Source organism: Canis lupus, chromosome 3, assembly GCF_048164855.1.
Source record: "Canis lupus baileyi chromosome 3, mCanLup2.hap1, whole genome shotgun sequence".
Lineage (NCBI taxonomy): Eukaryota > Metazoa > Chordata > Mammalia > Carnivora > Canidae > Canis > Canis lupus.
The window spans coordinates 60,771,027-60,789,969 of record NC_132840.1 but is presented as its reverse complement, the minus strand read 5'-3'; the positions used below and the strand labels follow the sequence as shown (position 1 = coordinate 60,789,969).

At 43.8% G+C, this 18,943-nt stretch overlaps 1 long non-coding RNA gene across 1 annotated transcript; it reads right to left on the bottom strand.

Annotated features, from left to right (window-relative positions):
• Nucleotides 1-1,027: 1,027 nt before the first annotated feature.
• LOC140630861 (uncharacterized) lies at nucleotides 1,028-17,602 on the bottom strand. The gene is made up of 2 exons (XR_012028539.1): nucleotides 17,293-17,602; nucleotides 1,028-1,377 (listed from the first exon to the last, which is right to left on the bottom strand). It is a non-coding gene; the product is annotated as an uncharacterized lncRNA (long non-coding RNA).
• Nucleotides 17,603-18,943: the final 1,341 nt, after the last annotated feature.

Genomic DNA, 18,943 nt, shown 5'->3' with positions numbered 1-18,943 from the left:
CCCATTCCTGTTTTCTCTGGCTTGGCAAATAGGACCATTTACCCCAAACAAGAGCTCCAGCTGTAATCCCAGCTGTCTCTCCAAACCATCGCCTCTTCTAGTGAGCCTGGAACATTCTGCCTTCCCCTCCACTCAACTCCTACCTCTGATTCCTTCCCTGGGGGGCCCCTCATCCCCCCTCTTGGATTCTTGCCATTATTTCCATATAGGGATCCCTGCTACTAACCCACCTCTAATCTTTCTTCTTTGTTGCCATTAAACTGGCCTTTCAGAAATGCAGATTTGATCAAATTGCTTCTTGCCTTCCCTCTGTGCAGCCTCTCAGTGGCTTCACCTTGACCACAGGGAGACCCCCAAGTCCTCACCCCTAACTGTCCTCGCCTCTCCTGGTCTCCTCTCCTGAACATTCCTCTTCTGGCCTCACTAAACTCCTTGCAGTTCTCTGGACACTTTCCTTTCTCTTCACGTGTCCTTGACGCCCCTGCCCTCTGATGGGGTGCCTGAGTGCAGCCTCCTTTATCATCTTCTTCCTAAGCTGCTGCTTCTCCAGCCCATGAGATGAGCGTGAACACTTGGCTTCTGCACATCACCAAAGGATCCTGCTGCAGCCCACCCATTATGTTAGCCACTTGACGCCACTGTTAGCTGGTTCTTTTGTCTTGAGGTTCTAACCCCCTCGAGGGTGGGGACAAAGTTTCAAATTTTAATCTCCAATGCTTATAAACAGCATTGAGCAAATTATTAAATAATTTCTCAGCAAAAGCTTGTAGACGTGATGAAATTAATGTAAGAAGAATACACTAAGGAGTTTAGGCTTATATTACTCATCACCATCTGATCTATTGCCATTTGATTCAACTGAGAATTTGGCACAAAAGTGAAGATGGTGTTACTATAAAGATTTCCATTATGAATGTACACAGATAGACATTTGTGCATAGATACATGCTCACACACACACAGGCACACCTACAAATAGACTCAATGGAGAAAAAAAGTTAGAGTATCAATATACATCAGGAGCCTATCACTTAGAAACAATTTATCTGCTGGTTATAAGTACTCCAGTGGCATAAACAACAAGAAGTGTATTTTTAACTGAAGTTTAAAGGGAGACAGCACAGGGCTGATAGTCCGGCTCTAGTATACCAGTAACTCCACAACATCATCTGGGACTGAGGCTTTCTTATTTTCTGCCCGGCTATGCATGGCTTCCAGCCTCTGCTTGAGCTCAGAGCAGGAGACAGAGGCTAGAGCTCTAGCCATCACATCCACATTCAGCGGGAAGAAGAGTGCTTGTCCTCTCCACCTGATGACATCTTCCCAAATATTCCACTCAACATTTCAGCCAGACTGCAAGAATATAAATAGATATCGCTACAAGGGAAAACAGAAAATAGAATTTGACATTTAGGCATACCGCACTGGATGTCTATTTTCTATCACTGTAGTGTATGCTTCATTGTTTTACTTGTATTTCCACATAGTGCTCATGACAACCTTAGGAGACAGTTATATGCTTATCCTATTTTTTTAAAGATTTTTTTTTTATTTACTTGAGAGAGAGCACAAGCTGGGGAGAAGGGAGAAAGGCAGGGCTAGAGGCAGAAGCAGACTCCCTGCTGAGCAGAGAGCCCAACATGGGACTCGATCCCAGGACCCTGAAATCATGACTTGAGCCAAAAGCAGATGCTTCAGTGACTGAGCCACCAAGGTGCCCCTGCTTATCCCATTTTTATAAGTGAACTTCAGCATTAATTACAAAAGGTGAAGTAATATCTCCAAGGCTACACAAGCTCATAAGTGTTGGAAATGTGGATGTAGGTATTTACCTAAGAACAAGGCATTTTCTTGGCTAGAAAGCATTTCCTTGGCTAAAAAGATCCTTCTTATTTAAAGACTACGTTTATTAATTGAGCAAATATTGCCTGAACACTTATATAGATTCTGATAATATTAGATACTATATTAGATTCTGAAGAATTAGCGAACAAGAGAGAAAAGGTTTCTGCCCACAGAGACATTACATTTCAAAAGTAGACAGCAGGGGATCCCTGGGTGGCGCAGCGGTTTGGCGCCTGCCTTTGGCCCAGGGCGCGATCCTGGAGACCCGGGATCGAGTCCCACATCGGGCTCCCGGTGCATGGAGCCTGCTTCTCCCTCTGCCTGTGTCTCTGCCTCTCTCTCTCTCTCTGTGACTATCATAAATAAATAAATTTTAAAAAAAAAGAATTGTCAAAAGTAGACAGCAAAGAATAAGGAAACAAGGAGATCATGGACTGTGACCAGTACTTTAAGCAATTTAAATGATTTGCTAGGAAGTGTATGTCAGGACAGGCTAAGAGGCTATGTTGCAGTAACAACCATACCCTATTTCCTGGTCACTGTGGGTGAGCCAGGGTCACTGGGGACTAGCTGAGAGAGATTCCAGGCTTCAGTCTCCTCATCAAAAGAAGAATGAGGCAAGTTTCCCACTGGCAGTTAAATACTTCCTCTCAGAAATCCTATATTAACACCTGCCCTTCTGTTCATCTTTCACGTTATCCACATGTTGAAGGGACCATGCTCCAGCACAGGGAGCAGAGTCAGAGAACAGCTTGGCTCAATGGAGAGGCAGAAGTGCATCTTCCATCCTGTACTATAGAGTCTGGTGGCTTGACCTTCCTGGGCACCCGAATTCACTATGGTAGTCTTCATCCCCAGATCGGATCCACTCATCAGGGTTTCATTGGGGATTCTTCTTATAAACACAGAAAGAAGCAATTGTGCCTAAGAAGTCTACCTTGTCTGCATTCCTTTCTTTACCACAAGAGTTTCTGACCCAACCAAATTGTCCAATTACATCTCTATAATATTAGCCTCACTGGTCGCTTTTCTTCCCTTTGACCTACCCATAAGAATCTGAAGGAAACAATTCATCACTCTGTCAACCACTCTCTGAAACAGAGCACAGACCATGTCTGTGGTCATGGTGACGAGCGTTTCCTAAAGGGACAATGTCAATAAAGTTTTGCTTCATTGTACGTAATCATAGACTTGCTACATTGTTCTGTAGAATATTTTACAATCACCATTCAGTTTTCACTGGCAGTATATGCCTGGACTCCTACAGCTCTCTTTGGATTCAGTAAGAGGGAAATGATCATCTCATTTCTTGTGAGGCATAATTGGTCTATATCAATAATTTGACTAAATGGTTTCACTACCTGGTGGCTTATTGTAATTTCTTGAAAAACTGTGATAAAATTTGTGGAGCCATTCATCTTCTCTTGGCACCTTTCCGCTCTTTGAGTCTCTAATGGTTTTCCATTATTTTTCCCTTGTGATATACTTCTCTGATTTTTCTTTATTGCTCTGTGATTACTGGTGCATTGCCGTTTTTGTAAAGAAAATTTGAAACCTGCTACACCCTACAGGGTTTGTTCTGATTTATATTCATTTTTTTGAAATGTTACTAAAGCAGAATTAATTTAAAATTGACCAACTTGAAGCATCCCAAGACCCACCTTCTTAAACTGGAAATGAACCAAGTATTTTATCTAAACAACTGAAAAGAACAGTAATTTCCATTAATGCAATACCAGTGGATTAACCTTTCACTAAAAGGAACTATTTTGTCTTTCAGTATTTCCTGTACGACTCGCTTTAGCTGATGGCCCTGGCTCAATGATACAGTTAAGCCTGAATTAAATATATGTTGTACCTCACATGCTGTTTGCCCACCTAATAGTTGTTCTCCCCCTGTTTATTTATTTTCTACTGTTTTTACGGATTTTATTTATTTATTTATTTATTTATTTATTTATTTATTTGAGACACAGAGGGAGAGAGAGGCAGAGACACAGGCAGAGGGAGAAGCAGGCTCCATGCAGGGAGCCCGACACGGGACTCAATCCCAAGTCTCCAGGATCAGGCCCTGGGCTGAAGGCGGCGCTAACAGAATGCACTTATGCTCTGGTTGGCAATGTGCTTGTCTAGCAACTACCCTCCCCAGCTCCCTGGACTGCTAGAATAGCCATCAACACAGTTTTGGCCAACAGGAAGCAAGTGGTGGTACCTGAGCAGGGCTCCTGGAAGAGCTACTTCAAGAGAAGGCTGACTCAAATGACTTGTGTATATGCCCTTGATCTTTCCCCTCCTTCCAACTGCAGACATGATAAGTATAAATCAACTGCATCATGAAATCATATCAGACACCAATGCTTTTCTAAAAGCAAAGAAAGACAAAGGCTGGTTCTTGATGACATCATGGAGCAGCCATAGCTAATGCTGAACTTACAGAGTTACCATTATATGAGACAAACAAAAGAACTAATTTATTTTAGCTATTGGTCCTCCAGTTTATGTCACTCAGAACCTAAAGATCTGAGAATTGCCATCTTAATAATACTGAGTTTTCTAATCCATAAATTCATTATAGTCAAAGAATATACTTTGTATATTTGCAATCCTTTTAAATATGTTGGGAGTTATCTTATGGCCCAGCATGTAGTCTGTCTGGGAAATGTGTATTTTGGATGGATGTGCATCCTGCTTGTGTTGAGAAGAGTGTTCTATGCCTGTCACTTGAGCCATATTGGCTGAAAAAGTTGTCCAGGTTTTCTATAACTCTGTGTTTATCCTATTTGGGTTTCACTGAACTTTACAAATGTGTAGATAGATAGTTTTCATCAAATTTCAGAAGTTTTCAACTACCATTTCATTGAATTTTTTTCACTGAAAAAAACCTGTTTTCACTCCTTCTAGGATACTTACTATGTGTATGTTGATGTGCTTAATGCTGCCCATGTTTGTGCTCATTTTCCTCTGTATTTTTCAGTTTTGCACTTTTTACTGATCTGTCTTCAAGTTCATGGGTTTGTTCTTCAGTCTGCTCAGATCCACTGTAAAGCCCCTTTAGTGAATTTTTGCATTTTAGTTGTTTCTCTTTTCAACTCCAGAATTTCTACTGGACTTCTTTACAATAACATCTGCCTATTTATTTATAAATAAATAAAAACTCTTTTTTTAAAAAAAAGAATTAAACAAAAGTATAATTACAATGAGACCTCAAATAGGACATATCAGTACAGATTTTTTTTAAAAAATATTTTATTCATTTATTCATGAGAGACACACAGAGAGAGGCAAAGACAGGCAGAGGGAGAAGCAAGGCTCTCTTCAGGGAGCCTGATGTGGGACTCGATCCCAAGATTCTGTGATCATGTCCTGAGCCAAATGCAGATGCTCAAACACTGAGCCACCCAGGCATCCCACTTTTGCTTAATTCTTAATAATATCCTTTAGTTCTCTGAATAAATTTGTTTTATCTACTTCAAAGTCTTTACTTAGTTTAACATCAGGGAAACTCAGAAACTGGCTTTTGCTTTTTTCCTGGGGCACTCTTGTTTCTTTGCATGTCTCCTAATCTGTTGTTTAAAACTGGACCTTGAATAACATTGCAGTAACTCTGTATTCATATCACCCATGTGATAACTGGTTATTGGTGGTGGTTTTTGTTTGATGACTTGCCTGGACTGTCTCTAGATACTGTATCCCCACAGTGTGCAGCCACTGAAGTCCCTGTTCATTTAATTCCTGTTTTTTATGGTCTGACATCGAAGTGGTTGCCCCTGGGTCAGCCTAGCTTAGTGGTCAATAGTGACAGGTCACGGTTTATGCTAAAGCAGCTTCAACCAGTAAAGCCTCCACCCTTCCCTGGTGAGTCTGTGTTTGGGTTGAAGAATACATTCAAAATTCACTCAGTTTTCAAATCTGCCCTGGCTTTTATTTTCCTGTGCTTGAAACATCACATGTAACCAGAGATGTGTGCAGTCTGGTGCATATTCTCTACCTTCCAGACCACCAGTGATACGTAGGAGCTTATCAAAGTCACACTTCCTATTTAATCCTGGACAGGCCTTCAGTCTGCTGCTTGGCCCCCAAATTATCACAACTTCAGGCTAACTGCAATATTATATAGTCCTGAATCCCACCTAACATTGGTCTTATTCTTAGTAATGCCTCTGAACATGGTTTTCTCTAAGTATAGCAGGGAAGCTGCCAGTCCTCACAGCCTGCTCTTCGCTGGTACAATGACTATACCGTGCAGCTGGGGGTGGAGGTAGGGGGATGGATGTGGGCACAACACTCACTATTCTTACTAAGATTTAGTAGTTGTACAAGAACATGGCCTTCTCAATGTGCTGTACTATTTGATCAGCATTGAGAGTTCTGAAATGGTAGTTTGTGCCAATTCTATTTTATTATTGCTTTTTAGTGAGACTTTACAGAGATCTCCCATCAGCCTATGTCAAAGTCATACTTTAGCTTTTCCCTCATATTTTTAAAAGCTATTTGTCTATTTGCACTTCTTTTGGGGAGAATTCCTTGGCATTATTTTCAAATCTCCAGCCCACTCTAGTTTTCTTCCATTCTTTGTGGGGGTTGTTTTGTATGTATGAGTCTGGGGTCTGAGGTGGCAAGTGTATGTGTGTGAAATTTCCAAGATTTCTCTAGTGTATTCCTTGTTACCAAGTCCTATGCTAATTTTATGATGAAATATTCTGTTGAAACTCTCTAGGTAGAATTTTTAACTTCGATTTCCTGCACTTTGTTTCACTGGAGTTTCTATCTTTTAGTTAAATCCATTTGCTGCCTCTTTATTCATGCTGAGCACAGCTGTCTCACCCAGTGGTGATAATACCAGCCCTTCACGCCAGGCCCAAGGAGAAGACTGCTCTTCCTCTAGGGAGCTTTACACATCTTCATTCCCCGCTACCCCCAGCTATATGTACAATTAAAAGCTAGACTTCTTTTTAATTGTGTAATTAAAGGGAAGCACAGGTGTTCAGTAACTTCCAGAAAAAGTAGAATAGCTCATCTTTGGAAGCAGAAATTATTTTAACATCTTAAAAAGACTTCATAGCTTCAAAAATGTAGCTCATATTGGGATATCACATCCTATAAGTTTGTGACCCATTTGTTAATGGCATGTTTGGGGGCATTCCAATAAAAAAGATTCTGTGGAATAAATTTTAGAAACAGCTGATATACACAATATGTAGACACTACATCTTGATATAAAGAAAATTAGTGAGCATTAAATTAATACCATTATTCTCAAAAAGCCTGATTAAATCAAAAGGAACAAATTGTTCACCTGGCTTCCCCCAAAATTGATTGTGATTTGAGAATATAATGTCTATACAATAACAATTAAATTGACTTGCAATTATAAATTCAAATGTAAACTTCAAGCATAAAGAAATGAGGCAGTCTGCATTCTGAAAGATAGTGTGGAGGTTCCTCATAAAGTTAAAAATAGAACTGCCCTACAGCCCAGCAACCATGCTACTAGTTATTTACCTTAAAAATACAAAAACAGTTACTCAAAGGGATACATGAGCCCTGATGTTTATCACAGCATTATTTATAGCAGCCCCATTACAGAAGCAGCCCAAGTTCCCAGCGATAGTTGAATGGATAAAGAATGGTGTCTGTAGATATATACTATATATCTGTATCCATATCGGCACTGGAATATTACTCAGCCATAAAAATGAATGAAGTCTTGCCATTTACAACAACATGGACAGATTGAGAGGCTGTTATGCTAAGTAAAAAAGATATCAGAGAAAAACAAATACCATATGATTTCACTCGTATATGGAATTTAAGAAGCAAAACAGATGAATTTAGTGGGGGGGGAAGAAACAGACAAATCAAAAAATAGACTCTACAGAGGACAGACTTCTGGTCACCAGAGGGCAGATAGGGGCAGGGGGAGGATGGGAAAAACAGGTTATGGGGATGAAGGTGGGCACCTTTTGTGATGAGCACCAGGTGATGTAGCGAAAGACTGAGTCACTATATGTATACCTGAAACTAACATACTACACTGTATGGTAACTGGAATTTAAATAAAACTAAATCATTTAGAGAGAAAAACATAAAAAAGGAATGAGACTGTCTTATGTCTGAATTTCTCGGTAAAGGAAAAGAAGTAACTTATAGACTTCCATGGCAAAGGTGCATGCTGATGATGTCTAGGAGCATAATCAACAGCTATGAAGAGCCACAGTCTATAACTTAAATTATTCCTTCAAACTTGTTTCAAGACTCCAGAATTTCAGAAGGAAATAAAACTCAATTTGAAAGTATATTTACTTTGCAGTTCAAAATAAAAGCGGGCACACTTTCCTCTTACATTGAGTGGGCTATTTCTAAGCTGCAACAAAATTAATCAGTTGGTCAAAGGGCAGCATTAGGAGTCCATGCAGGGCATGTGTTGAGCAAATACCTATGGATGCCTCTTCTACGTGAGACCCTGACCTCAAGCATCTAATTATCTTACCGGCAAGTTGCAAGAAAATACCAAGGAAAGTTGTGTTAAATGTCTCATGAATGAGCTGGGGGAGTTCATGGAAGGGAGTAAAATCATTGATATGAGTAGGAAAAGCCTCCTGCGTAGAGAAAGCATTTGTTTTGTTTTGTTTTGTTTTTAATTTTATTTATTTATTCATGATAGACACAGAAAGAGAGAGAGGCAGAGGCAGAGACACAGGCAGAGGGAGAAGCAGGCTCCATGCAGGGAGCCCGACGTGGGACTCAATCCGGGGTCTCCAGGATCACACCCTGGGCTGAAGGCGGCGCTAAACCGCTGAGCCACCCGGGCTGCCCCTAGAGAAAGCATTTGAACTGGCCCCTGAATCATGGCTTCAAAAAAATCAGAGAATCCTAGGCTTGCCAACCCAGAGGTAGCAAATTCAGGTTCCCAGCAGGTGGCACAAATAACAGACGCGAGCAAAAGCCAAAATGGTCGAGAATATTGGGATTGTGGTGAGTTACAAAGTGCTTGTCCTGCCTGAAGGAAGCACTAGGTTCCTACCAACATCACTTGTTTCCATAGGGAATGCCCAGTGTTACCATGGTGTTTAGATTTTTCCCCCCAAAAAACTGACATTTTAAATGTTTCTGTGAATCTAGATAGAAATCTTGAATCCTAAGCATGGCTGACAAAATTCATCTGTTTTCTAGCATCATATAGTCCATTTTGGGCATCAGCTGCTGGTGTGCTTTCTCCACTTAAAGATCATCTGGTTCAACATTTGCCCACTTCAAAATCTTTGGATCTTTCTTATGACTTTTCCATCAGATGGTCATCCACTTTCCAGTTTAACTCCTCCTGCAGTGGGAATCTGAAGGCCTGGCAAGGCAATGATGACAAGGACTTTCTTCCTTACACCTGTCTCCAAAATTGTCCTAGTTATTCCCATTACTACATAGTTCTTAATAACTGAATGCTTACAGTATTTGAGAGCAGCCATTACCTTCCTTAAAGATTTCACCTAGTGCCTTCAACTCTTGCCCAGTTGGCACGGTTTCAAATCAGTCACTGCCATGGTCACCCTTTGGTCAGTTTCATCCAGATGGACTCAGTGATCTCTTTTCCTCCATTCATCATACCCAGAACTAAAGAAGGAAGTGGTCCAGGTGAAGAGGGACTACACCTATGCTCCTTCTGGTCTTACAGGTCATATCAGTCAGATGTCAGTTCATGAAGTTAAAATCACCCTAAATATTTTAACAGGAAGAGATTTACATAATACAAGACCATTAGCTTGCTGGAGAGGGAGACGGGCTTCCAGTGGGCTTCAAGCATGAGTCACCACCCAATTTTTTCAATGCAAGCGACTTGTTTTACATTCCCTCAGCAATGGGGAAGGACTCCAATTTCTGCACATCCTCAACAGCACTGGTTCCCCTAGATTGCAACATGGGAAGAAGATACACGAGTCTCACAGTTTCTCTGCCAATATTTTGTGAGGATTGGTGACTTCATTGCCATTACAAAAATAACACAATAACTCATGTCCCTTCAGCCAGAGGGAACCACCCTCATCTGAGGTTCAGACCCATCCAAAAGTCTTACCATGCCCCAAACTAGCTCGTCCAAAGATACAAGGTTTTGTCCACTTTCCTTAATGTGGGACAATCCTGTTGTCACCTCAGCAATGATGCTCCCTACTGGACTGACCAAAGACTTGGTAGTGGTGCCATTGAAGATGAGCTTGTCCCTCAACCACTCCTCCTCTTATTCCCTCAGAGATGTGTCTCTGCCGAGCACTCTCTAATAAAACCTTTTCACTGAATTTTCCATCTCAGAGTGTGTGCACAAGAACCCAATCTAAGACAGTGAGACCTATGGATCTTGGCCCCATGATCCTTGGACATAACGATACTAGAACTAGCCTTGTAAAATTACTACAAGTGGAAATTTGCCATCCCACCACACTTTTCCTAGGTTTAAAGAACTGGTAGGGAATAAAAGCTGTGTCCCCAAGTAGGAGCTGAAAATGTTAGATAGTTACTTTTATAAACCTCTTTGCAGCCAGAGTAGAGCCAAATGATGCCACCTCTGCAATGTCTTCCATTCTCTCGAGAACTGGTGATGGAGCAGCAGTAGCTGAAATTTCACGGAGCAGAAATGCCAGTAACGGTGATGGTGCAAACAACCACCTGCTGGAAAGTTTCTTCTGCAGCACAGAAGTTGACAGGGGCGAGCCCACATCTGGGTTTTGGTGGCAGGGGCTGCGATTTTTCTCATCAGACCGGTTTCCATGGTGTCGGAATCATTCTTATTAGCTCAGTCTCACACCTGGTTCTGTAACTTTCCAAACATCTCTGTGGCACATTCCTTTTCTGCTGAGTCCATTGGAGTCCCTTAGTGGTCAGGAGCTAAACACCTGATTGAGGATTAAATGTTGTAACAGATGTAAAGCACATGACAAAAACATGTGAAAGGAGTGTGTGGTAGGCACTCCACACACTGTAGGTGCTAGGACTTTGTCATTCTGCTGACAGCTGTGTGCTTTTCACACCATGGCTTTGGTCATTGTGAGGAATGAGTTGATGGAAAGTATCTAGAATAGTTGCTTGCTCATAATAATGGTTCAGTACATATTAACATCACTGCCCCTAGGTCTTAGGATAATCCCGAAATGCTACGCTGCTAACTCAGGTGGGGTGTGGGAGTTGGAGGCTCGGTCTCCACAAGGTGTCACAATGGGGTTGAACCCAGCTCCCCTTAGGAAGACCTGATTCCCAAATGCAGAGCTTTCTGACTGACTGGGGTTCTGGTACTGGGTCCTGCCAACAGTCTCTCTCCTGTGTATTTGCATCAGAGAGCTTTGTAAAAAAGAAAACCCATCTCTGTTTGCTCTCAAGCTGCAACCATTGTGTCATGAGATGCCCTGGACAGAGGCTGACAGGCCCAAGGTGCGTTCACATCAGCATTTGTCGGGAAACTTCATATGCCCCCTATGCTCTCAGGGTTTCCAGAGAGAGCTGGGGATGTTTGACATTGTTTACTTTCCACAAGAAAAGTCATTTAAAATTTGTTGCCGGAAAGTTTATAGATCAAAGATTGAAAGTCGTTTCTTTGATGGCTGATTTCCTACATTTTACTAAGCAAAACCTGTTTTCTATAAAATATTTTCGCTTTTTAGACCTGAATTGACACAGACACAAACTTTCCCAAGGTCAGGGCAACAATCTCGGACACGGATCTTGATCAGAAGACATGATTCATCACTCTTTATTTTCAATGAGGTGAATAAGAAAAAAAAATCCTCAATTAAAATGTAAAAAAAGAGCCTCTCCAAATGTAATCTGTTTGTCTCTAGCACTCAAGCAGAGAATATGCAGAAAGAAGTGATTTTGAGGATGTTTTGCTCTGCTTATAAGTGGAGAGTTTAATACTCAAGTGTTTTCAGGGATAATGATATACAGAAGTACAAAGTACCAATGTTTCTGTTATACTTAAAGTGTAAGATGTTGCCTGTGCTTACTATAGGGCTGATTATTTTCTCCAACCAAATTAAGTTTTAAAATTAAGTCATGGGACATTGTGCTCTGCTCTGCTTCCTCTTTAGGTGAAGCATCACGCTGGGGATGTGCTGGGCCAGTGACCTGTGCCAAGGCTTTTCTCTAGTGTCCATCATCAAGAACCCATAATGGTCACTCCTCTAAGGCACACTGAGCCACACTATCAGTACAGAAGCTGGAATGTGGTCTCCATCCGTCCTACTCCCAAGTGTATCTCCCTTAAAAAACACATCAAAGGGTGCCTGGGTGGCTGGGTCGGTGAAGCATCTGCCCTCAGCTCAGGTCATGATCCTGGGATCTTGGGATTGAGCCCTACATGAGGTTGCCTGCTCAGGGGGAGTCTGCTCCTTCTCCCCGTTATTTATGCATGTGCTCTCTCTCTCTCTCTCTCTCTCTCAAATAAATAAAATCTTTAAAATAAAAGCATACCCCAAAAAAGCAATGAAGAATACCCTTTTAGTTAGCTCTACAAACCCCACCAACGAGGTCCCTGGGGACATCCCTGGATGGCTCAATCTCTCCCATCCTCAGACTCCCTAACCCGGGAAAATAGTAAGTTCTGACTTCAAGATAAAAGCAAGTAAAGTCATACACACAATATCTTTCTCCACCTCTCTCCACACCCTCCTCCTGAGCCTGACCTTGAACCACCCAATGTAGAATTCCTCCCTTCCTTCTTTTTTCCACTGTCCAGATATTCATTGAGCGTCTTCTTTCTTTCAGGTGCAATGCCATCATGAAGGCTGCCTCATCAGTGATCCCCTCTCAATTCTTCTTTACCCTCAAGCCTTAAGCTTTTCCATCAATGCCCGGCCCGTCCACCCAGAACAGAATTCGAGTCCATATTACACTGCAGCTGTGCCAACCTCCCCTGTGTCTGCAGTCAGCCCTCACCCACCTGCTCTGTGCAGTCCTCCCACTTTCCCATTCTGTCCAGATGGCATGACAACCTAGGTGAACCCCACCTCCTCCATCATGAGAAGCGCCAGGTGAGCTCAGCCAGCATCCCAGGGGCTGGTGCTGGTGTTCCCAAGAAATACACTGTAGGGCCATGGAGTCTCCAGAGAGGGACAGAGCCCTTACTCCTTCTGTCCTATGTCACCGTGAATGGGACACGGTTGATGCTTTAATAATGAACCTATTTCCTTTCTAACCTGTGACCTTCTAGGCAAAATGCTCATAGCAGTGATGCTTTCTGTGAGCCCATCAGCTCATGCAGGAGGGGCCGGAGTCCTCCCTCACCTCTCAAGTCCTCCACTAAGGAGAATGCTCAGTTTGTCACCAACGACTTGGGGAAAGAGGACATGTCGGCTGCCCCGGTGGCCGTACACATCTTACAATCCCTGATGGCCATGTCTCGGTTCCTAAGACGGGCCTTCCTGGCAGCGCTGCCCGCCCGCCCTTACCATCCCTCTTCCTGTGAACTGTGTTCCTCCAGGTTCCCCTGCAGCACAAAAAAAAAAAAAAACCTTTAGAATGCCTTACCCTGCCTGCATCGTCTTGAATTTTGCAGTTAGAGCCTTCCTCTTTCGTTTGGAAATTAAGGAAGCGAAGAGGAGGGAGAGCTTTGTACACATTGCCCAAATAACTGAACAAATCTGCAAGGTTCTGGTTTAAGTGAAGATGCAGAATAGAAGATTCAGGTCAGAGGGATATTGCAGAATGGAGGCTTAATCCTTCCCAATCTGGCCCTAATTGTAGGAAAGTCATATTTGGAAAAACAAATGTCACTTAATATAGCTTCTCAGATTCCCGAACCATAGGCTTCATGGCTCCGTGGCTGGTGCTGGCTGTGGGGCTGGTCCAATTGAGGCAGACGTAGGAAAGGTGCTCACTGCTTTTAGAAAAACTGCTACCTAGCTGGAAAATGCATATCCTTATTTACAGTAAGGCTTCCCCCTCCGGACCCCAGGAATGTGGCCCTATCCTGTGCCTCTGCTGCAGTGGAATATGCCACTGTCCCCCGAGAACTGAGAGAGAACTGTTTGCTGCAGCTGGCAGCTCCTGTGATCTGGTTTTTTGTTTGCTTGTTTTTAACACCCAGCATGGAGCCCAACCTGGGGCTTGAACTCACGACCCTGAGATCAAGACCTGACCTGAGACAAGAGTTGGACACTCAGCCGACAGAGCCTCCTGGGTGCCCCTGGAAATCTGTTTTGACCTGATGCACAGTTTGTGAGCTGCTCTCTTTAGTTGGAGGTGAATAGGTGCCAATGAATGCAATCTTGCTTTTCCATGGTTTTTTCATGGGAGCTTCTCTCCCTGCCTCCTGAGAAAGGAGCAAAGAACCCCCTCTATCGGAGGACATCCCAGGGAAAGATGCCCCGGAAAGGTGTCTGCTTCATGGCTATTCCATAAAAGGGAAGAGACACCATCCACCCAGTCTGTCTCTATAAAGCTGCCACCCCAAGCACACCTGCGGGGAGCAGGTGTCCCACTCCCAGCCTGAGAGAGCACCACTACAGCGTTTCCCACACACACCCCACCTCCTCAGCCCCCTCCCTGATCGCTCCACAAGCCAGATGGGTTCCATTTCTAACCTCTGTGAAGACTTATTTTACTTCACCTACATTACCTATGGCCCTGCTGTCCATCTGACAACGGGAGGAGTGTTGATTCTTTCTTGCATTTGACTTCTATTTTTCAGTAAGGAAGCTCTTCCTGCAGAAAGCTGGACTGCAGTGTTTCCAAAGGCAGAACTCTGTTCAGTATGACTTTCCATAGCTCTCTGGCCAGGGTCAGCTGGTGTAGACATGGTAGTTTACTGGTCAGCTATCTCCAGGAAGGAGGAGGTGGCGGGATGGAAGCCCTGATTTGGGGTGTGTGCAGATCTCTGCTGTAAGGACACCCACCATAGCTAGGCTGAAACTACTAGTATGACGTCACTGATCTCAGAACTGGGGAGAACGTGCACAATCCACTCATCCACTCTCACAAGCTAGTGAGAGCTAAGCGTGCCATGTGGTTCTATTGAGGGAATGTCAGGGGTTCAGATTCTGGGTGTTTGTCCAAACATGATTATACAGCTTTTCCCCCTTTCCTCATCCCCAATCCTTTTTTGTGTGGAGGACAGAGGAGGGAGGAGGATTCATAGTCAGAATGGAAGAAACTGACTTTATTTTGCCTTTTTTCCATCTGTACTTTCTTTCTTTTTTTTTTTAATTTTTATTTATCTATGATAGTCACACAGAGAGAGAGAGAGAGGCAGAGACACCGGCAGAGGGAGAAGCAGGCTCCATGTACCGGGAGCCCGATGTGGGATTCGATCCCGGGTCCCCAGGATCGCGCCCTGGGCCAAAGGCAGGCGCCAAACCGCTGCGCCACCCAGGGATCCCCCTTCTGTACTTTCTTGGTGGTAGAGCTGGATCTGCAGGGGGATGAAGATCCTTCCCACAGCCCTCCTTGTGAATCCCACATCTCCATCCTCTTTTCAGCTTCCGTTAGGCTGGCGGTGCCACCTTAAAGGTAGCTGTGAATTTGTCTGTATTCCTCCCACTGAGAGGTGGGATCTGCTCCCCGTCTTCTCTGTAAATGCTTAACCATAGAATGTGGTAGAAGTGATGCTGCGCCAGTTTCTGAGCTTGAGCCATAAGCAAGCAGGGGCCCCTCTCTTGGCTCTGGAAGCACTTGCTCTCGAGGCCTCTGGTGGCGGTCACCCGCACCAGGTGACCGTTCCAGCTGACACCATGTGAAGCAGAACGGGGCCGGCCCAACACGTCCTGACCAGCCTGCATGTTCACCAGCGCAGTGAAGGATCCCAGTTGTGTCAAGACACTGAATGTCGGGATGGTGTGGACACAGAGCAGGTAACCCAAGTACTGACCCACATCTCTCCCTCTCACCACAATTACCCCACGGAGGGCTACCTGTGGGATATTCCTCTCCCCCTGCCTTTATGTTCTAGAAAGGTACATAAACTAAATATTGCATAAAATTTGCAGTGGGTCTTGCTGCACCACCTTATAACCAAATACAGTATATTTCACCAGTGAAATGTACCAATATTCTCCTTAAGTGGAATAATTAAAAACTATAAATAGGAAAAATAAATAGGCTCTAGGAAATACAGATGAGACATTGGGGATCAGTGTTCTGGATTCTAGGTTGATCACCTGTCTCTTCCACTAGGCATTAAGTTCTTGGAGGGCAGGATGTTCTGCTCCTCTTGTTTGCTCTCTGCCTGGCTCATCACAGATCCCCCACATGCACACACACACACCACCATAGGGGTGAGTGACACAGCCTCTAGCTCTGGAACCATGCATGTTCCTGAAAAGGCCGCTAAACCACAAAACAACTCGTACCTCCTGTCTTGGATTAATGTGAGCCAATGACCTGAGCTCACAGTTCTTTGCTTAATTTTAATAAGTTTTGGTGAAGGAACTGGAATCAAGAAGGGAATGAGATTGCCATAAAATATGTAATAATAAGATGGAAATCCAAACCACTAGAAAATATGATCCATGATAGGTCTACAGGGCACAGTGTTTCTGTTTCCTATTCCATATGCTACCTAAGCTTCATTTGGTAATCATGGCTTAGACGGTTATTTCAAATCCATAACTTTGTTCTATTTAGCTTTGTACATTTATAAGTAGACAAAAAATATCATTGGCGAGGCATTGGATAATTCCAGCTCTTCTTCTTGGTGTAGTGCATACTATCTTATGTAATTGAAGATAATGAATTTTTTGCCAGAAAATGAATCATAGCAACACTCAAGGCCTGGAATTTGCAAGGTCATAAAATGTTTAAATATTAGTCTTATTTACTCATCAAAGAGGATTCTATCTCCATATAATTGATATTTGAATTGTTTAGTGACGACCATCAAACTTTTAATTAAATTCATTTTTTTAATCATCTGAAGTACAAACAAGAGGTGAAAGAACAAGAATAAAAAACCTTGAACGTTTGCAAATTCCATTTGTGTCTGAGTAAATTTGAAGAACTAAGCAGGAGGGTAGACAGTGCACACTGCTCTAATTAAAACAGGCTCCATTTGAGCTTCTTCTGACATAGGGCAGAAGAAAGTGCTCCATTTCTTTTTGCAATCTTTATGCAAATTGTCAAAGAAACACTCCCAGTCCACGCCTGGCTTGCAAAATCAGGGAATTAATCAGCATCCTTGACACATTGTCAGTTTCAGATGCTAATAAAAAAAAATGGGTTTTTCATCGCAATCCTATAAAGCTCCACCGACTGTTTTCATGATTTAGGAGTGACTTTCTCATTGACCCAAAAGCTGTCTGAGCAGTCTGACTCTTCTGTGCCCACTGAATTTCTATGTTTCTAGTTTAACTCAATTTAAAAAAAAAAATAATCGATCTTGGAAATGGTTTCTATAAAGTCCTAAGCACCGAAGTTCACGCCTACATCAGTGTACAATGAGAACAGGGCGTAGGTAAAACCGCTCGCTCACACAGTTTCTGCTGAGTCTTGGCCGCATCCGTTCCACGCAGCTCTAGATGCTCTGCCACACTGAGCTCGGAGCTCCGGCCCCAGGATCCTGTGCTTGAGGGGGATTGTGGCAGTTCTTCCTTCCTCTGCTGTGTTTCAGCGCATAGATTTCTATGGGGAGGATTTCAGGCAACCTTGGGGATAGAACTTGGGGAACAAAAGAACCTGGGCTGGTGGTTCTAATCCGGGCTGGTGGTTACCGTGGAAGCTGTCACGGTTGCTTCTCGTCTAGAACAGGTGCTGCCCACATGCGCCGGCAGCGCCAGCTGGCTGGGTCCCCTGCTCCCCTCCCCGCTCCCGAACCCGCCTTGACTGGAGACAGAAGGAATGCACGGCTGCATCTTCTGCCCTTGCCGCCCAGCCCCTGCATCTGGGGTTACTCCTGCCCTTCGTCTGACCTGGCATGAAGAACCCCGGCGGGCTCTCAGTCCCACGGTGAGGAGGGGAGCCCCACCGGGCTCCTCTCCCATTCCACCCTCTATGCACAGTCACACACAGGCTCAAACACGCGTGTGCGCACACCACACCCTCCAAGCGGGGCTCCGGGGGCACAGACATTTCAATTCAAGCCTTGTCGGTGGCATGATTCACTTAGGAAGCTGAGCTAAGGTCACTCACCCACACGATAGACTTTCTACCGAGCCTTTACCAAGGTTGCAGACGGCGACGTGCACAAGATGTTGAGTGCTGTGCATCCTGTACGGTGCCGCGATAACGGTAACAGTCAGTGATGGCCTGTCATCATCCTTGAGCCTCAGCCAAGTCTTTCTCTGGCCCCCATACAATGTGCCTTCACTTTATCACTGGGTTTCTCCTCTTCCAGGGCATGCTTGGTTCTGCAAGCCTGCCTAAGGTCTAGAGCCCTGCCTTCCCAGCGTGGGCTCTTCCTGTGAGCGCATGTGCTTCTCACATAAACTGTCTGACTTCACACAAAAATGTCACCCAGCCACCCTTTCTGGCAGCCTGTGGCACGGGCCACCTTACCCACCATCTGCCTCATGCGGGAGGGCAAGGGACCAGGGCCTGGTCTCTCCCCGCTCACTTTGCCTCTGGGGGACAAGCCATGAGCCCTGAATCCTACTCTTCGAGATACAGTCAGAAAACAAAACCAGGCCATTTCTGAGCTACATTTTTATTTATAACTAAACTAGGATCTATAAGATTCAGATGAATACTTACTCGGTTGTATCCAGAGAGGTTTAAGAATGGGACATTCAGGAACACTTTTCAGAGAGATTACTGCCAAGCTGTCTATAGTTTTTAATGTTCTAAAAAATGAAATGAAAAACTATATTAAATACAGCTTATCAATTATTAAGAGAGGCTCTGTGACCTTGAAGTGATCGTTGCTTGTCACCATTAACCTATGGATGAAATAATTAGCACCAATGGTCCCATTCCATACAAGTTAGACGATATGCAGTGTCTCGGTGTGGTTTTGAGGCCACCTACCTCCGAACCAGAAAGGTCTTTCTCAGATTTGTTAGGTCTGGGTTTGGTGCCTACAGAGAGCATTAAAAGTTGGGTGAGCTTAGTGGCCAATAGAGCTCGAAAATAAAAGTCTTTAAGTCTTTATTGCACAATACCCCATACCCATCAGTGTAGTATGATAAAA